Here is a 19,420-nt window from a genome sequence, read left to right as displayed (position 1 = left end):
TGTTTATTTTATGCTATAAATAGGTGTTTAAACGACTTTTGTGGTATTACTAGTCTGTTCAACATGTCTGACATTGATGTTTCTAATTGTTCTATGTGTTTAGAAGCTATTGTGCAACCCCCTCTAACATTGTGTAACTTTTGTACTGAAAGGGCTTTACAATGTAAAAAGGATATTTTAAATAAAGTGTGCCTAGGGATGATTCTCAGTCTGAAGAGAATCAATATATGCCATCCAATTCTCCCCAAGTGTCACAACCTTTTATGCCCACACAAGCGACGCCTAGTACTTCTAGTGCGTCTAATTCCTTTACTCTGCAGGAGATGGCTGCAGTTATGTCAACTACCCTTACAGAGGTATTGTCTAAATTACCAGTGTTGCAGGGTAAACGCAGTAGGTCAAGTATTAATGTAAATACTGAATCCTCTGATGCATTATTAGCTATTTCCGATGTTCCCTCACAGTGCTCTGAGTTGGGGATCAGGGAATTACTGTCTGAGGGTGAAATTTCTGATTCAGGGAATGTTTTGCCTCAGATAGATTTGGATGCTATGTCATTTAAATTTAAGCTTTTAGTGACTCTGGAGGATTGTGATCCTATTGTGATTCCTCCAGAGAAATTGTGTAAAATGGATAAATATTTGGAAGTTCCTACTTACACTGATGTTATTCCGGTTCCTAAGAGAATATCGGAAATTATTAGTAAGGAATGGGATAGACCAGGTATACGGTTTTCTCCCTCTCCTAATTTTAAGAAAATGTTTCCTATATCAGATACCATTCGGGACTCATGGCAAATGGTCCCTAAGGTAGCGGGAGCTATATCTTCCCTAGCTAAGCATACTACTATACCCATTGAGGATAGTTGTGCTTTGAAGGATCCTATGGATAAGAAATTAGAGGGATTTCTTTTACAACCTACGACTTGCATTGTTCCAGTAACTACTGCAGCAGCTTTTTGGTTTGAGGCTCTAGAAGAGTCTCTTAAGGTTGAGACTCCATTAGATGACGTTCTAGATAGAATTAAGGCTCTTAAGCTAGCTAATTCTTTTATTACTGATGCCGCTTTTCAAATTGCTAAATTAGCGGCAAAAAATGCAGGATTTCCTATTTTAGCACGTAGAGCATTGTGGCTCAAATCTTGGTCTGCTGATGTGTCATCAAAACATAAGCTTTTAGCTATTCCCTTTAAAGAAAAGACCCTTTTTGGGCCAGAATTGAACAAGATCATTTCTAATATTACAGGAGGTAAGGGCCATGCCCTACCTCAGGATAGGTCGGTTAAAATGAGGGGTAAACAGAATAATTTTCGTTCCTTTCGGAACTTTAAAGGAGGACCCCCCGCTTCTTCTTCTGCCACAAAGCAGGAAGGGAATTTTTCCCAATCTAAGTCAGTCTGGAGACCCAATCAGAACTGGAATAAGGGTAAACAATCCAAAAAACCCACTGCTGGTCCTAAGACAGCATGAAGGGGTGGCCCCCGATTCGGGACCGGATCTAGTAGGGGGCAGACTTTGTTTCTTTGCTCAGGCTTGGGCAAGAGATGTTCAGGATTCCTGGGCACTAGAAATAGTGACCCACGGTTATCAATTGGAATTCAAGGATTTTCTCCCATGAGGGAGATTTCATCTTTCAAAATTATCTGCAAACCAGATAAAGAGAGAGGCGTTCTTACGCTGTGTAAAAGACCTTTTTACTATGGGAGTAATCTGTCCTGTTCCAAAATTGGAACAGGGACAGGGGTTTTACTCAAACCTATTTGTGGTCCACAAAAAAGAGGGAACATTCAGACCCATTTTGGACCTCAAGTGTCTAAACAAATTTCTAAGGTTTGCCTTCTTGGACAAACATTATCAGTTCCTGGCTCTTCCTTTCGGGTTGGCCACAGCACCCAGAATCTTCACAAAGGTTCTAGGGTCTCTTTTGGCGGTTCTCAGACCGCAAGGGATAGCGGTGGCGTATTATCTGGACGATATTCTGATTCAGGCGTCAAAATATCATCTGACAAAATCTCACACGGACACAGTGTTGTCTTTTCTGAGAACTCACGACTGGAAGGTGAACATAGAGAAGAGTTCACTTGTTCCACAGACAAGGGTTCCTTTCTTGGGAACTCTGATAGACTCGGTAGCCATGAAAGTATTTCTGATGGAGGTCAGAAAATCAAAGATTTTGAATACTTGCCGAGCACTTCTGTCCATTCCTCGGCCATCAGTGGCTCAGTGTATGGAGGTAATCGGATTAATGGTAGCGACAATGGACATCGTTCCGTTTGCTCGCTTTCATCACAGACCATTGCAACTGTGCATGCTCGGTCAGTGGAATGGGGATTATGCTGATTTATCTCCAAAGATAATTCTGGATCAAGAGACCAGAAACTCTCTTTCTTTCATGTAATTAGCAAGAGTCCATGAGCTAGTGACGTATGGGATATACATTCCTACCAGGAGGGGCAAAGTTTCCCAAACCTTAAAATGCCTATAAATACACCCCTCACCACACCCACAATTCAGTTTTACAAACTTTGCCTCCTATGGAGGTGGTGAAGTAAGTTTGTGCTAGATTCTACGTTGATATGCGCTCCGCAGCAGGTTGGAGCCCGGTTTTCCTCTCAGCGTGCAGTGAATGTCAGAGGGATGTGAGGAGAGTATTGCCTATTTTGAATGCAGTGATCTCCTTCTACGGGGTCTATTTCATAGGTTCTCTGTTATCGGTCGTAGAGATTCATCTCTTACCTCCCTTTTCAGATCGACGATATACTCTTATATATATATATATACCATTACCTCTGCTGATTTTCGTTTCAGTACTGGTTTGGCTTTCTACAAACATCTAGATGAGTGTCCTGGGGTAAGTAAATCTTATTTTCTGTGACACTCTAAGCTATGGTTGGGCACTTTTTTAATAAAGTTCTAAATATATGTATTCAAACATTTATTTGCCTTGACTCAGGATGTTCAACATTCCTTATTTTCAGACAGTCAGTTTCATATTTGGGATAATGCACTTGAATTAATTATTTTTCTTACCTTAAAAATGTGACTTTTTTTCCCTGTGGGCTGTTAGGCTCGCGGGGGCTGAAAATGCTTCATTTTATTGCGTCATTCTTGGCGCGGACTTTTTTGGCGCAAAAAAAAAAAAAATCTTTTCTGTTTCCGGCGTCATACGTGTCGCCGGAAGTTGCGTCATCTTTGATGTTCTTTTGCGCCAAAAATGTCGGCGTTCCGGACGTGGCGTCATTTTTGGCGCCAAAAGCATTTAGGTGCCAAATAATGTGGGCGTCTTATTTGGAGCTAAAAAAATATGGGCGTCGCTTTTGTCTCCACATTATTTAAGTCTCATTATTTATTGCTTCTGGTTGCTAGAAGCTTGTTCACTGGCATTTTTTCCCATTCCTGAAACTGTCATTTAAGGAATTTGATCAATTTTGCTTTATATGTTGTTTTTTCTATTACATATCGCAAGATGTTCCACGTTGCAACTGAGTCAGAAGATACTTCAGGAAAATCACTGCCCGGTGCTGGAGCTACCAAAGCTAAGTGTATCACTTTTGGTATCTGTTCCTTCAGCTGTTGTTTGTATTAAATATTATGACAAACTTGTTAATGCAGATAAAATTTCCTTTAGTACTATTACATTACCTGTTGCTGTTCCGTCAACATCTAATACTCAGAGTGTTCCTGATAACATAAGAGATTTTGTTTCTAAATCCATTAAGAAGGCTATGTCTGTTATTTCTCCTTCTAGTATACATAAAAGTCTTTTAAAACTTCTCTTTTTTCAGATGAATTTTTAAATGAACATCATCATTCTGATTCTGATAATGGTTCTTCTGGTTCAGAGGTTTCTGTCTCAGAGGTTGATGCTGATAAATCTTTGTATTTGTTCAAGATGGAATTTATTCGTTCTTTATTTAAAGAAGTATTAATTGCATTAGAAATAGAGGATTCTGGTCCTCTTGATACTAAAACTAAACGTTTAAATAAGGTTTTTAAATCTCCTGTAGTTATTCCAGAAGTGTTTCCTGTCCCTGATGCTATTTCTGAAGTAATTTCCAGGGAATGGAATAATTTGGGTAATTCATTTACTCCTTTTAAAACGTTTTAAGCAATTATATCCTGTGCCATCTGACAGATTAGAGTTTTTGGGACAAAATCCCTAAGGTTAATGGGGCTGTCTCTACTCCTGCTATATTTTTAGCGGATGTTGCTGCAGCTTCAACTTTTTGGTTAGAAGATTTAGCGCAACAAGTAACAGATCATAATTTTATAGCATTATTATTATTCTATATCATGCTAATAATTTTATTTGTGATACCATCTTTGATATCATTTGAGTTGATGTCAGGTATATGTCTCTAGCTATTTTAGCTAGAAGAGCTTTATGGCTTAAAACTTGGAATGCTGATATGTCTTCTAAGTCTGCTTTGCTATCCCTTTCTTTCCAAGGTAATAAATTATTCGGTTCTCAGTTGGATTCTTTTATCTCAACTGTTACTGGAAGGAAGGGAACTTTACCACAGGATAAAAAATCTGAGGTAAATTTAGGTCTAATAATTGTTTTTGTTCCTTTCATCACAACAAGGAACAAAAGCCTGATCCTTCATCCTCAGGAGCGGTATCAGTTTGGAAACCTTCTTCACTTTGGAATATATCCAAGCCTATAGAAACCCAAAGCCAGCTCCTAAGTCCTCATGAAGGTGCGGCCCTCATTCCAGCTCAGCTGGTATGGGGCAGTTTACGTTCTTTTCAAAGAAATTTGGATCAATTCCGTTCACAATCTCTGGTTTCAGAACATTGTTTCAGAAGGGTACAGAATTGGCTTCAAGTTAAGGCCTCCTGCAAAGAGATTTTTTCCTTCCCGTGTCCCAGTAAACCCAGCAGAGGCTCAAGCATTTCTGAAATGTGTTTCAGATCTAGAGTTGGCTGGAGTAATTATGCCAGTTCCAGTTCTGGAACAGGGGCTGGGGTTTTATTCTATCTCTTCATTGTACCAAAGAAGGTCAATTCCTTCAGACCAGTTCCGGATCTATCAATATTGAATCGTTATGTAAGGATACCAACATTCAAGATGGTAACTGTAGGACTATCCTGCCTTTTGTTTAGCAAGGGCATTATATGTCTACAATAGATTTACAGGATGCATATCTGCATATTCCGATTCATCCAGATCACTTTTAGTTTCTGAGATTCTCTTTTTAGACAAGCATTACCAGTTTTGTGGCTCTACCGTTTGGCCTAGCATCAGCTCCAAGAATTTTTTCAAAGGTTCTCGGTGCCCTTCTGTCTGTAATCAGAGAACAGGGTTTTGGTATTTCCTTATTTTGAACGATATCTTGGTACTTGCTCAGTCTTCACATTTTCGCAGGATCTCATACGAATCGACTTGTGTTGTCAAGATCATGGTTGGAGGATCAATTTACCAAAAAGTTCATTGATTCCTCAGACAAGGGTAACCTTTTTAGGTTTCCAGATAGATTCAGTGTCTATGACTCTGTCCTTGTCAGACAAGAGAAGTTTAGCATTGATATCAGCTTGTCAAAACCTTCAGTCACAATCATTCCCTTTGGTAGCCTTATGCATGGAAATTTTAGGTCTTAGGACTGCCGCATCAGATGCGATCTCCTTTGCTCGTTTTCACATGCGACCTCTTCAGCTCTGTATGCTGAACCAATGGTGCAGGGATTACACAAAGATATCTCAATTAATATCTTTAAACCGATTATACGACACTCTCTGACGTGGTGGACAGATCACCATCGTTTAGTTCAGGGGGCTTCTTTGTTCTTCCGACCTGGACTATAATCTCAACAGATGCAAGTCTTACAGGTTGGGGAGCTGTGTGGGGGTCTCTGACGGCACAAGGGGTTTGGGAATCTCAGGAGGTGAGATTACCGATCAATATTTTGGAACTCCGTGCAATTTTCAGAGCTCTTCAGTCTTGGCCTCTTCTGAAGAGAGAGTTGTTCATTTGTTTTCAGATAGACAATGTCACAACTGTGGCATACATCAATCATCAAGGAGGGACTCACAGTCCTCTGGCTATGAAAGAAGTATCTCGAATTTTGGTTTGGGCGGAATCCAGCTCCTGTCTAATCTCTGCGGTTCATATCCCAGGTATAGACAATTGGGAAGCGGATTATGTCAGTCGCCAAACGTTGCATCCGGGCGAATGGTCTCTTCACCCAGAGGTATTTCTTCAGATTGTTCAAATGTGGGAACTCCCAGAAATAGATCTGATGGCTTCTCATCTAAACAAGAAACTTCCCTGGTATCTGTCCAGATCCCGGGATCCTCGGGCGGAGGCAGTGGATGCATTATCACTTCCTTGGAAGTATCATCCTGCCTATATCTTTCCGCCTCTAGTTCTTCTTCCAAGAGTATTCTCCAAGATTCTAAAGGAATGCTTGTTTGTCCTGCTGGTAGCTCCAGCATGGCCTCACAGGTTTTGGTATGCGGATCTTGTCCGGATGGCCTCTTGCCAGCTGTGGACTCTTCCGTTCAGACCAGACTTTCTGTCACAAGGTCCTTTCTTCCATCAGGATCTCAAATCCTTAAATTTTAAGGTATGGAGTTTGAACGCTTGATTCTTGGTCAAAGAGGTTTCTCTGACTCTGTGATTAATACTATGTGACAGGCTCGTAAATCTGTATCTAGAGAGATATATTATTGAGTCTGGAAGACTTATATTTCTTAGTGTCTTTCTCATCATTTTTCTTGGCATTCTTTTTGAATACCGAGAAATTTACAGTTTCTTCAGGATGGTTTAGATAAAGGTTTGTCCGCAAGTTCCTTGAATGGACAAATCTCTGCTCTTTCTGTTCTTTTTCACAGAAAGATTGCTACTCTTCCTGATATTCATTGTTTTGTACAAGCTTTGGTTTGTATAAAACCTGTTATTAAGTCAATTTCTCCTCCTTGGAGTTTGAATTTGGTTCTGGGGGCTCTTCAAGCTCTTCCTTTTGAACCCATGTATTCTTTGGTCATTAAATTACTTTCTTGGAAAGTTTTGTTTCTTTTGGCCATCTCTTCTGCCAGAAGAGTCTCTGAATTATCTGCTCTTTCTTGTGAGTCTCCTTTTCTGATTTTTCATCAGGATAAGGCGGTGCTGCAAACTTCTTTTGAATTTTTTACCTAAGGTTGTGAATTCTAACAACATTAGTAGAGAAATTGTGGTTCCTTCATTATGTCCTAATCCTATGAATTCTAAGGAGAAATCATTGCATTCTTTGGATGCTGTTAGAGCTTTGTATTATTATGTTGAAGCTACTAAGTCTTTCCGAAAGACTTCTAGTCTATTTGTCATCTTTTCCGGTTCTAGAAAAGGCCAGAAAGCTTCTGCCATTTCTTTGGCATCTTGGTTGAAATCTTTATTTCATCATGCCTATGTCGAGTCGGGTAAAACTCCGCCTCGAAGGATTACAGCTCATTCTACTAGGTCAGTTTCTACTTCCTGGGCGTTTAGGAATGAAGCTTCGGTTGATCAGATTTGCAAAGCAGCAACTTGGTCCTCTTTGCATACTTTTACTAAATTCTACCATTTTTGATGTGTTTTCTTTTTCTGAAGCAGTTTTTGGTAGAAAAGTACTTCAGGCAGTGGTTTCAGTTTGAATCTTCTGCTTATGTTTTCATTAAACTTTATTTTGGGTGTGGATTATTTTCAGCAGGAATTGGCTGTCTTTATTTTATCCCTCCCTCTCTAGTGACTCTTGCGTGGAAAGATCCACATCTTGGGTAGTCATTATCCCATACGTCACTAGCTCATGGACTCTTGCTAATTACATGAAAGAAAACATAATTTATGTAAGAACTTACCTGATAAATTCATTTCTTTCATATTAGCAAGAGTCCATGAGGCCCGCCCTTTTTTGTGGTGGTTATGATTTTTTTGTATAAAGCACAATTATTCCAATTCCTTATTTTATATGCTTTCGCACTTTTTTCTTATCACCCCACTTCTTGGCTATTCGTTAAACTGAATTGTGGGTGTGGTGAGGGGTGTATTTATAGGCATTTTAAGGTTTGGGAAACTTTGCCCCTCCTGGTAGGAATGTATATCCCATACGTCACTAGCTCATGGACTCTTGCTAATATGAAAGAAATGAATTTATCAGGTAAGTTCTTACATAAATTATGTTTCTTTGGTGGTTGTCGCCAGAGCATCTGTCCCAGGGGACTTGTTTCCGCAGACCCTCGTGGGTGATAGTGACAACAGATGCCAGCCTTCTGGGGTGGGGTGCAGTTTGGAACTCCCTGAAGGCTCAGGGTGCTTGGACTCAGGTGGAGTCTCTACTTCCAATCAATATTCTGGAACTGAGAGCAATATACAATGCGCTTCAGGCGTGGCCTCAGTTGACTTCGGCCAAATTCATCAGATTTCAGTTGGACAACATAACGACTGTGGCATATGTCAATCATCAGGGGGGAACAAGGAGTTCCTTAGCGATGATAGAAGTATCCAAGTTAATCAGTTGGGCAGAGGCCCACTCTCCCAGGGGTAGAGAACTGGGAAGCAGATTTTCTAAGTCGACAGACTTTTCATCCGGGGGAGTGGGCACTTCAACCGGAGGTATTTGCCTCATTGATTCTCAGATGGGGCAGACCGGAATTGGATTTGATGGCATCTTGTCAGAATGCCAAGCTTCCAAGATACGGATCCAGGTAAAGGGATCCTCAGGCCAAACTGATAGATGCCTAGGCAGTGCCTTGGTTGTTCAGCCTAGCTTATGTGTTTCCGCCGTTTGCTCTCCTCCCACGCGTGATTGCTCGAATCAAACAGGAGAGAGCTTCAGTGATCCTAATAGCACCTGTGTGGCCACGCAGGACTTGGTATGCGGATCTAGTGGACATGTCCTCTCTGCCACCGTGGAAACTTCCGTTGAGACAGGACCTTCTCATTCAAGGTCCTTTCCAACATCCAAATCTAATTTCTCTTGTAAGGTGTATCCTGTCCATGGATCATCCATTACTTGTGGGATATTCTCCTTCCCAACAGGAAGTTGCAAGAGGACACCCACAGCAGAGCTGTCTATATAGCTCCTCCCCTAACTGCCATATCTAGTCATTCTCTTGCAACTCTCAACAAACATGGAGGTAGTAAGAGAGAAGTGGTGAAATGTAGCTGTTATTTTACTTCAATCAAAAGTTTATTATTTTTAAATGGTACCGGAGTTGTACTATTTTGTTCCAAGCAGAAAAATAGAAGAATCTGCCTGTGATTTCTATGATCTTAGCAGGTTGTAACTAAGATCCATTGCTGTTCTCACACATGACTGAAGAGAGAGATAACTTCAGCGGGGGAATGGCGTGCAGGTTATCCTGCTATGAGGTATGTGCAGTTAAGATTTTTCTAGAAGATGTGAATGCTAGAAAATGCTGCTGATGCCAAATTTATGTAAGGTAAGCCTGAATACAGTGATTTAATAGCGACTGGTATCATGCTTACTTTCTGAGGTAATACTTTTTTATATTTACAATATAAAACGTTTGCTGGCATGTTTAAATGTTTTTATATATACTTTGGTAATAAAACTTTATTGGGGCCTAGTTTTTTCCACATGGCTGGCTTAAATTTGCCTAGAAACAGTTTCCTGAGGCTTTCCACTGTGTTACTATGAGTGGGAGGGGCCTAATTTAGCGCTTTTTTGCGCAGTAACTTTTACAGACTGAGACATCCAGCTTCCTCCAAGGGTCTCCTGAATGCTATAGGACATCTCTAAAGGGCTCTTAGGCTTTCCAAAATCGTTTGTTGGGGAAGGTAGGCCCACAGCAAGGTTGTGGCAGTTTGGTGTGACTGTTAAAAAAACGTCTCTATTGTTTTTTTGATCCGGTTTTTGAACTAAGGGGTTAATCATCCATTTGCAAGTGGGTGCAATGCTCTGTTAGCTTATTATACACACTGTAAAAATTTTGTTTGATTCTGACAAAATTTGTTTCTCTTAAAGGTACGGTACCGTTTATTATATTTGCTTGTTAACTTGATTTAAAGTGTTTTCCAAGCTTGCTAGTCTCATTGCTAGTCTGTATAAACATGTCTGACATAGAGGAAACTCCTTGTTCATTATGTTTAAAAGCCATTGTGGAGCCCCCTCTTAGAATGTGTACCAAATGTACTGATTTCACTTTAAGCAATAAAGATCTTATTCTGTCTTTAAAAAATTTATCACCAGAGGAATCTGACGAGGGGGAAGTTATGCCGACTAACTCTCCCCACGTGTCAGATCCTTTGACTCCTGCTCAAGGGACTCACGCTCAAATAGCGCCAAGTACATCTAGGGCGCCCATAGCGTTTACTTTACAAGACATGGTGGCAGTCATGGATAATACACTGTCAGCGGTATTAGCCAGACTACCTGAATTTAGAGGAAAGCAAGATAGCTCTGGGGTTAGACGAAATACAGAGCATACTGACGCTTTAAGAGCTATGTCTGATAATGCCTCACAATATGCAGAAGCTGAAGAAGGAGAGCTTCTTTCTGTGGGTGATGTTTCTGACTCAGGGAAGATGATGCAACCTGATTCTGATATTTCTACATTTAAATTTTAGCTTGGACACCTCCGCGTGTTACTCAGGGAGGTTTTAGCTGCTCTGAATGACTGTGATACAATTGCAGTGCCAGAGAAATTGTGTAGACTGGATAAATACTATGCAGTGCCGGTGTGTACTGATGTTTTTCCAATACCTAAAAGGTTTACAGAAATTATTACTAAGGAATGGGATAGACCAGGTGTGCCGTTCTCTCCCCCTCCTATTTTTAGAAAAATGTTTCCAATAGACGCCACCACACGGGACTTATGGCAGACAGTTCCTAGGGTGGAGGGAGCAGTTTCTACTCTAGCAAAGCGTTCTACTATCCCTGTCGAGGACAGTTGTGCTTTCTTAGATCCAATGGATAAAAAGTTAGAGGGTTACCTTAAGAAAATGTTTATTCAACAAGGTTTTATCCTACAGCCCTTTGCATGCATTGCTCCTGTCACTGCTGCTGCGGCGTTCTGGTTTGAGTCTCTGGAAGAGGCTTTACAGGTAGCGACTCCATTGGATGACATACTTGACAAGCTTAGAGCACTTAAGCTAGCCAATTCTTTTGTTTCTGATGCCATTGTTCATTTGACTAAACTAACGGCTAAGAATTCTGGTTTTGCTATCGAGGCGCGCAGAGCGCTATGGCTTAAATCATGGTCAGCTGACGTTACTTCAAAGTCTAAGCTGCTTAACATTCCCTTCAAGGGGCAGACCCTATTCGGGCCTGGTTTGAAGGAGATTATTGCTGATATCACTGGAGGAAAAGGTAATGCCTTTCCTCAGGATAGGTCCAAATCAAGGGCCAAACAGTCTAATTTTCGTGCCTTTCGAAACTTCAAGGCAAATGCGGCATCAACTTCCTCTAATGCAAAACAAGAGGGAACTTTTGCTCAGTCCAAGACGGTCTGGAGACCTAACCAGACCTGGAACAAGGGTAAGCAGGCCAAAAACCTTTCACAATTATCTGCAAACCAGATAAAGAGAGAGGCATTCGTACACTGTGTACAAGACCTCCTAGTTATGGGAGTGATCCATCCAGTTCCAAAGGAGGAACAGGGACAGGGTTTTTACTCAAATCTGTTTGTAGTTCCCAAAAAAGAGGGAACCTTCAGACCAATCTTGGATCTAAAGATCTTAAACAAATTCCTCAGAGTTCCATCATTCAAGATGGAGACTATTCGTACCATCCTACCTATGATCCAGGAGGGTCAATACATGACTACAGTGGATTTAAAGGATGCTTATCTTCACATTCCGATACACAAAGATCATCATCGGTTTCTCAGGTTTGCCTTCCTAGACAGGCATTACCAGTTTGTAGCTCTTCCCTTTGGGCAAGCTACAGCCCCAAGAATTTTTACGAAGGTTCTGGGGTCGCTTCTGGCGGTCCTATGGCCGCGGGGCATAGCAGTGGCCCCTTATTTAGACGACATCTTAATTCAGGTGTCAAACTTCCAAATTGCCAATTCTCATACGGACATAGTGTTGGCATTTCTGAGGTCGCATGGGTGGAAGGTGAACGAGGAAAAGAGTTCTCTATCCCCCCTTACAAGAGTTTCCTTCCTAGGGACTCTGATAGATTCTGTAGAAATGAAAATTTACCTAACTAAGTCCAGGTTATCAAAACTTCTAAATTCCTGCCGTGTTCTTTATTCCATTCCTCGCCCTTCGGTGGCTCAGTGCATGGAAGTAATCAGCTTAATGGTAGCGGCAATGGACATAGTGCTGTTTGTACGCCTACATCTCAGACCGCTGCAACTCTACATGCTCAGTCAGTGGAATGGGGATTACACAGATTTGTCCCCTCTACTAAATCTGGATCAAGAGACCAGGGATTCTCTTCTCTGGTGGCTATCTCGGGTCCATCTGTCCAAAGGTATGACCTTTCGCAGGCCAGATTGGACAATTGTGACGACAGATGCCAGCCTTCTAGGTTGGGGTGCAGTCTGGAACTCCCTGAAGGCTCAGGGATCGTGGACTCAGGAGGAGTCACTCCTTCCAATAAACATTCTGGAACTAAGAGCGATATTCAATGCTCTTCAGGCTTGGCCTCATCTAGCGACAATGAGGTTCATCAGATTTCAGTCGGACAACATCACGACTGTGGCTTACATCAACCATCAAGGGGGAACAAGGAGTTCCCTAGCGATGTTAGAAGTCTCAAGGATAATTCGCTGGGCAGAGATTCACTCTTGCCATCTATCAGCTATCCATATCCCAGGTGTAGAGAACTGGGAGGCGGATTTTCTAAGTCGACAGACTTTTCATCCGGGGGAGTGGGAACTCCAGAACTGGATCTCATGGTGTCTCGCCAGAACGCCAAGCTTCCTTGTTACGGATCCAGGTCCAGGGACCCCAAGGCAACGCTGATAGATGCTCTAGCAGCGCCTTGGTCCTTCAACCTGGCTTATGTGTTTCCACCGTTTCCTCTGCTCTCTCGTCTGATTGCCAAAATTAAGCAGGAGAGAGCATTGGTGATCTTGATAGCGCCTGCGTGGCCACGCAGGACTTGGTATGCAGATCTGGTGGACATGTCATCCTTTCCACCATGGACTCTGCCGCTGAGACAGGACCTTCTACTTCAAGGTCCTTTGAACCATCCAAATCGAATTTCTCTGAGGCTGACTGCCTGGAGATTGAACGCTTGATTTTATCAAAGCGTGGTTTCTCCGAGTCAGTCATTGATACCTTAATTCAGGCACGAAAGCCTATCACCAGGAAAATCTATCATAAGATATGGCGGAAATATCTTTATTGGTGTGAATCCAAGGGCTACTCATGGAGTAAGGTCAGGATTCCCAGGATATTATCTTTTCTCCAAGAAGGATTGGAGAAAGGATTGTCAGCTAGTTCCTTAAAGGGACAGATTTCTGCGCTATCTATTCTTTTGCACAAGCGTCTGGCGGATGTCCCAGACGTTCAGGCATTTTGTCAGGCTTTAGTTAGAATCAAGCCTGTGTTTAAACCTGTTGCTCCACCATGGAGTTTAAATTTGGTTCTTAAAGTTCTTCAGGGGGTTCTGTTTGAACCTCTTCATTCCATAGATATCAAACTTTTATCTTGGAAAGTTCTTTTTTTGGTAGCTATTTCCTCGGCTCGTAGAGTTTCCGAGTTATCTGCCTTACAATGTGATTCTCCTTATCTGATCTTCCATGCAGATAAGGTAGTTCTGCGTACCAAACCTGAGGTGGTATCTAATAAGAATATCAATCAAGAGATTGTTGTTCCGTCTTTGTGTCCTAATCCTTCTTCAAGGAAGGAACGTCTATTACACAATCTGGACATGGTTCGTGCTTTAAAGTTTTACTTACAAGCTACTAAAGATTTTCGTCAAACATCTGCTTTGTTTGTTGTCTACTCTGGACAGAGGAGAGGTCAAAAGTCTTCGGCAACCTCTCTTTCTTTTTGGCTAAAAAGCATAATCCGCTTAGCCTATGAGACTGCTGGTCAGCAGCCTCCAGAAAGGATTACAGCTCATTCTACTAGAGCTGTGGCTTCCACATGGGCCTTTAAAAATGAGGCTTCTGTTGAAAAGATTTGCAAGGCGGCGACTTGGTCTTCGCTTCATACTTTTTCAAAATTCTACAAATTTGATACTTTTGCTTCTTCGGAGGCTATTTTTGGGAGAAAGGTTTTACAGGCAGTGGTACCTTCCGTTTAAGTACCTGCCTTGTCCCTCCCTTCATCCGTGTACTTTAGCTTTGGTATTGGTATCCCACAAGTAATGGATGATCCGTGGACTGGATACACCTTACAAGAGAAAACATAATTTATGCTTACCTGATAAATTTTTCTCTTGTGGTGTATCCAGTCCACGGCCCGCCCTGTCATTTTAAGGCAGGTATTTTTTAATTTTAAACTACAGTCACTACTGCACCCTATGGTTTCTCCTTTCTCTGTTTGTTTTCGGGCAAATGACTGGATATGGCAGTTAGGGGAGGAGCTATATAGACAGCTCTGCTGTGGGTGTCCTCTTGCAACTTCCTGTTGGGAATGAGAATATCCCACAAGTAATGGATGATCCGTGGACTGGATACACCACAAGAGAAATAAATTTATCAGGTAAGCATAAATTATGTTTTCTCAGCAACTGACTGTGTGGAGATTGAACGCTTGATTTTATCGAATTATTCTCTGATTCAGTTATCAATACTTTGATACAGGCTAGAAAGCCTGTCACTAGAAAAATCTATCATAAGATATGGCGTAAATATCTTTATTGGTGTGAATCCAAGGGTTACTCATGGAGTAAAGTTAGGATTCCTAGGATTTTGTCTTTTCTCCAAGAAGGATTGGAGAAAGGGTTATCAGCAAGTTCCTTAAAGGGACAAATTTCAGCTTTGTCAATTCTGTTTCACAAACGTTTGGCAAATGTATCAGATGTTCAGTCTTTTTGTCAGGCTCTATCTAGAATTAAGCCTGTATTTAGACCTATTACTCCTCCCTGGAGTTTTAATTTAGTTCTTCGAGTTCTGCAAGGGGTTCCGTTTGAACCTATGCATTCCATAGATATTAAACTATTATCTTGGAAAGTTCTGTTTTTGGTTGCTATTTCTTCTGCTCGAAGAGTTTCTGAGCTTTCAGCATTACAGTGTGATTCGCCTTATCTCATATTTCATTCTGATAAGGTGGTTTTACGTACCAAACCTGGGTTCCTTCCTTAGGTTGTTTCGAATAAGAATATTAATCAGGAAATTGTTGTTCCTTCCTTGTGTCCTAATCCTTCTTCTAAGAAGGAGCGTCTGTTACATAACTAGGACGTGGTCCGTGCCTTAAAGTTTTACTTACAGGCAACTAAGGATTTCCGTCAATCATCTTCATTATTCATTGTTTATTCTGGAAAGCGTAGGGGTCAGAAAGCTACGGCTACCTCTTTCTTTTTGGCTGAGAAGTATCATCCGCCTGGCATATGAGACTGCTGGACAGCAGCCTCCTGAAAGAATTACGGCTCATTCTACTAGGGCTGTGGCTTCCACATGGGCTTTTAAAAACGATGCATCTGTTGAACAGATTTGTAAGGCTGCGACTTGGTCGTCCCTTCACACTTTTTCCAAATTTTCCAAATTTTATACTTTTGCTTCTTCTGAGGCTATCTTTGGGAGAAAGGTTCTTCAAGCAGTGGTGCCTTCCGTTTAGGTTCCTGTCTTGTCCCTCCCTTTCATCCGTGTCCTATTGCTTTGGTATTGGTTTCCCACAAGTAAGGATGAAATCCGTGGACTCGTCATATCTTTTTGTAAAAGAAAACTAAATTTATGCTTACCTGATAAATTACTTTCTTTTACGATATGACGAGTCCATGGCCCACCCTGTTCTTTTTAAGACAGTTTTTCTTTTTCTTTTTTTTGTAAACTTCAGTCACCTCTGCACCTTTTTAGCCTTTCCTTTTCTCTTCCTTTACCTTTGGCCGAATGACTGAGGGTGGAGGGGAAGGGAGGAGCTATATATACAGCTCTGCTACGGTGCTCTTTGCCACTTCCTGTTAGCAGGAAGTTAATATCCCACAAGTAAGGATGAAATCCGTGGTCGTCATATCATAAAAGAAAGTAATTTATCAGGTAAGCATACATTTAGTTTTTCCATTTTGTATATAAAATATATTTGTTTAATTTATTTTTGTTTTTCTTTATTTATAAGATCTTTTTTCTTTGATTCTAATATTTCTTTATATTTGTTTATCTCTTCATTTATTTCTAATATAGCCTCTTTTCTTGCTTTAATTATAATTTTAATGAAATCTAAAGATGCCCTTTCTAAAGTTTCATACCATTCTTCTTTAAAATTTTGTTTAAGGTCAAATGTGCAATCTTTTTTCAATCTTAGACCTCTCTGTACCATTTTTTCATTAGTGTATTTTTCCATGAATTTAAGTTCAGTCTTAATTTTTAGCTCTTTAGATAATATTTTTTTTAGATTTTCTACTGAAATTTTTTGTATTTGTTCCTTCTCTTCAATGTAGCAACTTGGAGTGGATTCTTTAATTATTGATAATAAATTATCTCTAGTTTTAAATAGGTCCATTTTGTGGGTCGTCTAGTGATATCTAAGGTTTAATATTAACATGAATTTAGAGATTAACAGTTTAAAAAGTGAGAAATAAATCAAAATGTGAAAAGGGTTGATTAAAATGTGTGGTCTCTTACCAGATCTTGCCACCCTTACTTATGGAGTCTCTCACCACGGACTCCACAGTGAAAAATGTAGAAAAATGGAGGGGTGTAGGGGGCACCAAAGGCAATCTAGATTTCGGTTCAATATAGGTTTTAATTAAAACATAAAATGAGGAAAATATAAAATACGATTAAATCTGTCCATGTAAGTGGGACGGTGTATGCGATAAATAATTACTCTTGGTAAGTGCTAGTATCATATGAGGGAGACGTGAGTATTACCCTGTGTTAAAAGACAGCAATAAAATAATTGTGCCTATTAAAAATAATAATATGCACCAAGTATATGTTAGTGTCCTCAAATGCAATTCTGAAACGCTGATATTAAACTAAAAATTATATTAGTGTATCAGTTCAGCTGAGTCGTGTAGTGTTGTGTGGTAGTGTATAGAACTGAGATAATCTAAAATCTCTAGATAAGGCACAGAGTCATTAAGTGTCTAAAAGATACAATCTTAGGGAGACTGGTAGTATTCTCTGAGGGATTAATAAGCTATTAGATGTCTAATAGAGGCAATTCTAAGTAGAGTCAAATGATAATAGAGTGATAAACTTAAAAATATAAAAGAATGAAGTCTGATGGCTGTGTTAAAAATTAACAATATTTAATGTTATTACAAAGTAAAACAAGGAATAAAAGAAATCAAGGAATAAAACAAGGAAAATTATTCATGGGGAAATTTGAAGATGATTTTATCTATTCTTCCCCATGGGGTGCGAACCTTGTGCTCTATAAAAGGTATATAGATGACCTATTCATCATCTGGAAAGGGGGTACAGAACTTATAGACTTATTTATAGAAGACTTAAATCAGAATAAACATGGACTAAAATTCACACATCAATACAGCAAACAAAGAATTAGTTATCTAGATATTGAACTAGAAATTATTAATAGGAAGATTGAGACCAAAACATTTTTCAAAAAAGTGGACTCTAATAATTATATTGAATATAATAGCTGTCACCATGACTCCTGGAAGAAGAATATCCCGAACGGACAGCTACTAAGAGTTAGGAAAAACTGCTCAAATATAAACAACTTTACAGAACAATCAAAATTATTAGTGGACAAATTTAAAGAAAAAGGATCTAACATCGCCAAAATCAATTCTACAGTAGAAGAAGTGAAATTAATTGATAGAAAGACATTACTAAATAAAAAAGAGAAATCGGACAAAAATATGAGGGATAGAATGACAATAAAGAGTTAAAAACACCATTCATTACCAGTTACTCAATTCATCATAAAATGTTTAAAAGAATAGTCAACAAACACTGGCATTTGTTCTGAAAAGACCCTGTAATAGACCAATCTTTAGAGGATAAACCGCAATTCATTTATAAAAAGGCAAAAAAATGTAAAAGTATATTAGCACCGAGCGAATATCACAATAAAAAGAGCAACAAAAACTGTATCACAGATCTAGAAGGTGTAAGAGTTAAAGTTTTTTTCCCTTGTTACAGCTGTAAATTGTGTAAACATAGCAGTAAATTAAAAAATATAAATTCAGAAAAAAGTGGAAAGAAAACAATAATCCAAGATATTATTAAATGTACAGACAAAAATGTAATCTACATGATACAATGCAGCTGTAATTTGCGGTATTTCGGAAAACCAACTGAAAACTAAGGGATCAGATTAGGGAACACCTATTGGCTATTGAACATGAAAGGGAAGATACAATGCTCTATAGACATTTTAAAGAGATTCATAATAGCAAAGCAGACACATTGAAATATTGGGGAATATATAAAATAAAAGAAGATAGTAGGAGAGGCAACATGGAATTAAAACGTCTGCGAAAACAAGCAGAATTCATTTATGATTTTGGCACCTTATCACCAACAGGTTTAAACAGCGAATTGGATCTAAATGGTCTAATCAGTTAGATGACCAAAAATAGAAACAAAGGAGTAACCATCCCTCTACCAATTTATTATAAAAACTATTCCAAATTATATATAAAAATCCTTCCGATATTATATCATTTTTTTCTTATGTTGGTTCATTCTATTTTTCATAAAAAAGCGGAATCCCTGTACGATACTATTTTATCTGTTAAAAATTAAAATATTAATCACATCATTTTAATAGTAAGAACCATTATTCACCTTAACATTGAGAAACATTATTCAAACCATTACATTATAGTTCACATTGTAAGGTTGACTCATATATAATGAAATAATTCTAATCTATCTAGAATATAGAAATTGAATGCCCACTGAAGCCATATCGTTGGCTGAATATACAGGACACGCCCATATCTAAATGAAAACTTAAACAATAAATAAACCTTTCTATGTTATATATATATATATATATATATATATAAAAATAAATAAAAGGAGTTGGATTGTGTGGGTAAGCACCCAACACAATGGTAGTTAGCGCTGTGAGTCTTAGTTAGCTGAAGTGTGAGTTGGGGATCCTAGAAAGGCAGCTGTAGATCAGAGTGAATGGAGGGATTATCCACCCAAAAAAGGGTGAAATAACCCCTACAAACAAAAAGTTGTGAGAGGAGAATGATAAAACAGCGCTATTCCAGTTTTTTTATATATATATATATATATATATATATAGGGGAGTATAGATATGTTATAGATATTAGCTAAATATCCATCAGCAATTTTCATATCATTCCAAACACAGATTGTATTCACTTTACGTTATATATAATGATATAAAACTAATCTATCTAGAATATAGAAACTGAAGGTCCATTGAA

The sequence above is a fragment of the Bombina bombina genome, chromosome 4 (genome assembly GCF_027579735.1).
Source record: "Bombina bombina isolate aBomBom1 chromosome 4, aBomBom1.pri, whole genome shotgun sequence".
Classification (NCBI taxonomy): domain Eukaryota; kingdom Metazoa; phylum Chordata; class Amphibia; order Anura; family Bombinatoridae; genus Bombina; species Bombina bombina.
The sequence above is the reverse complement of the archived record's forward strand: the minus strand, read 5'-3'. Positions refer to the sequence as shown.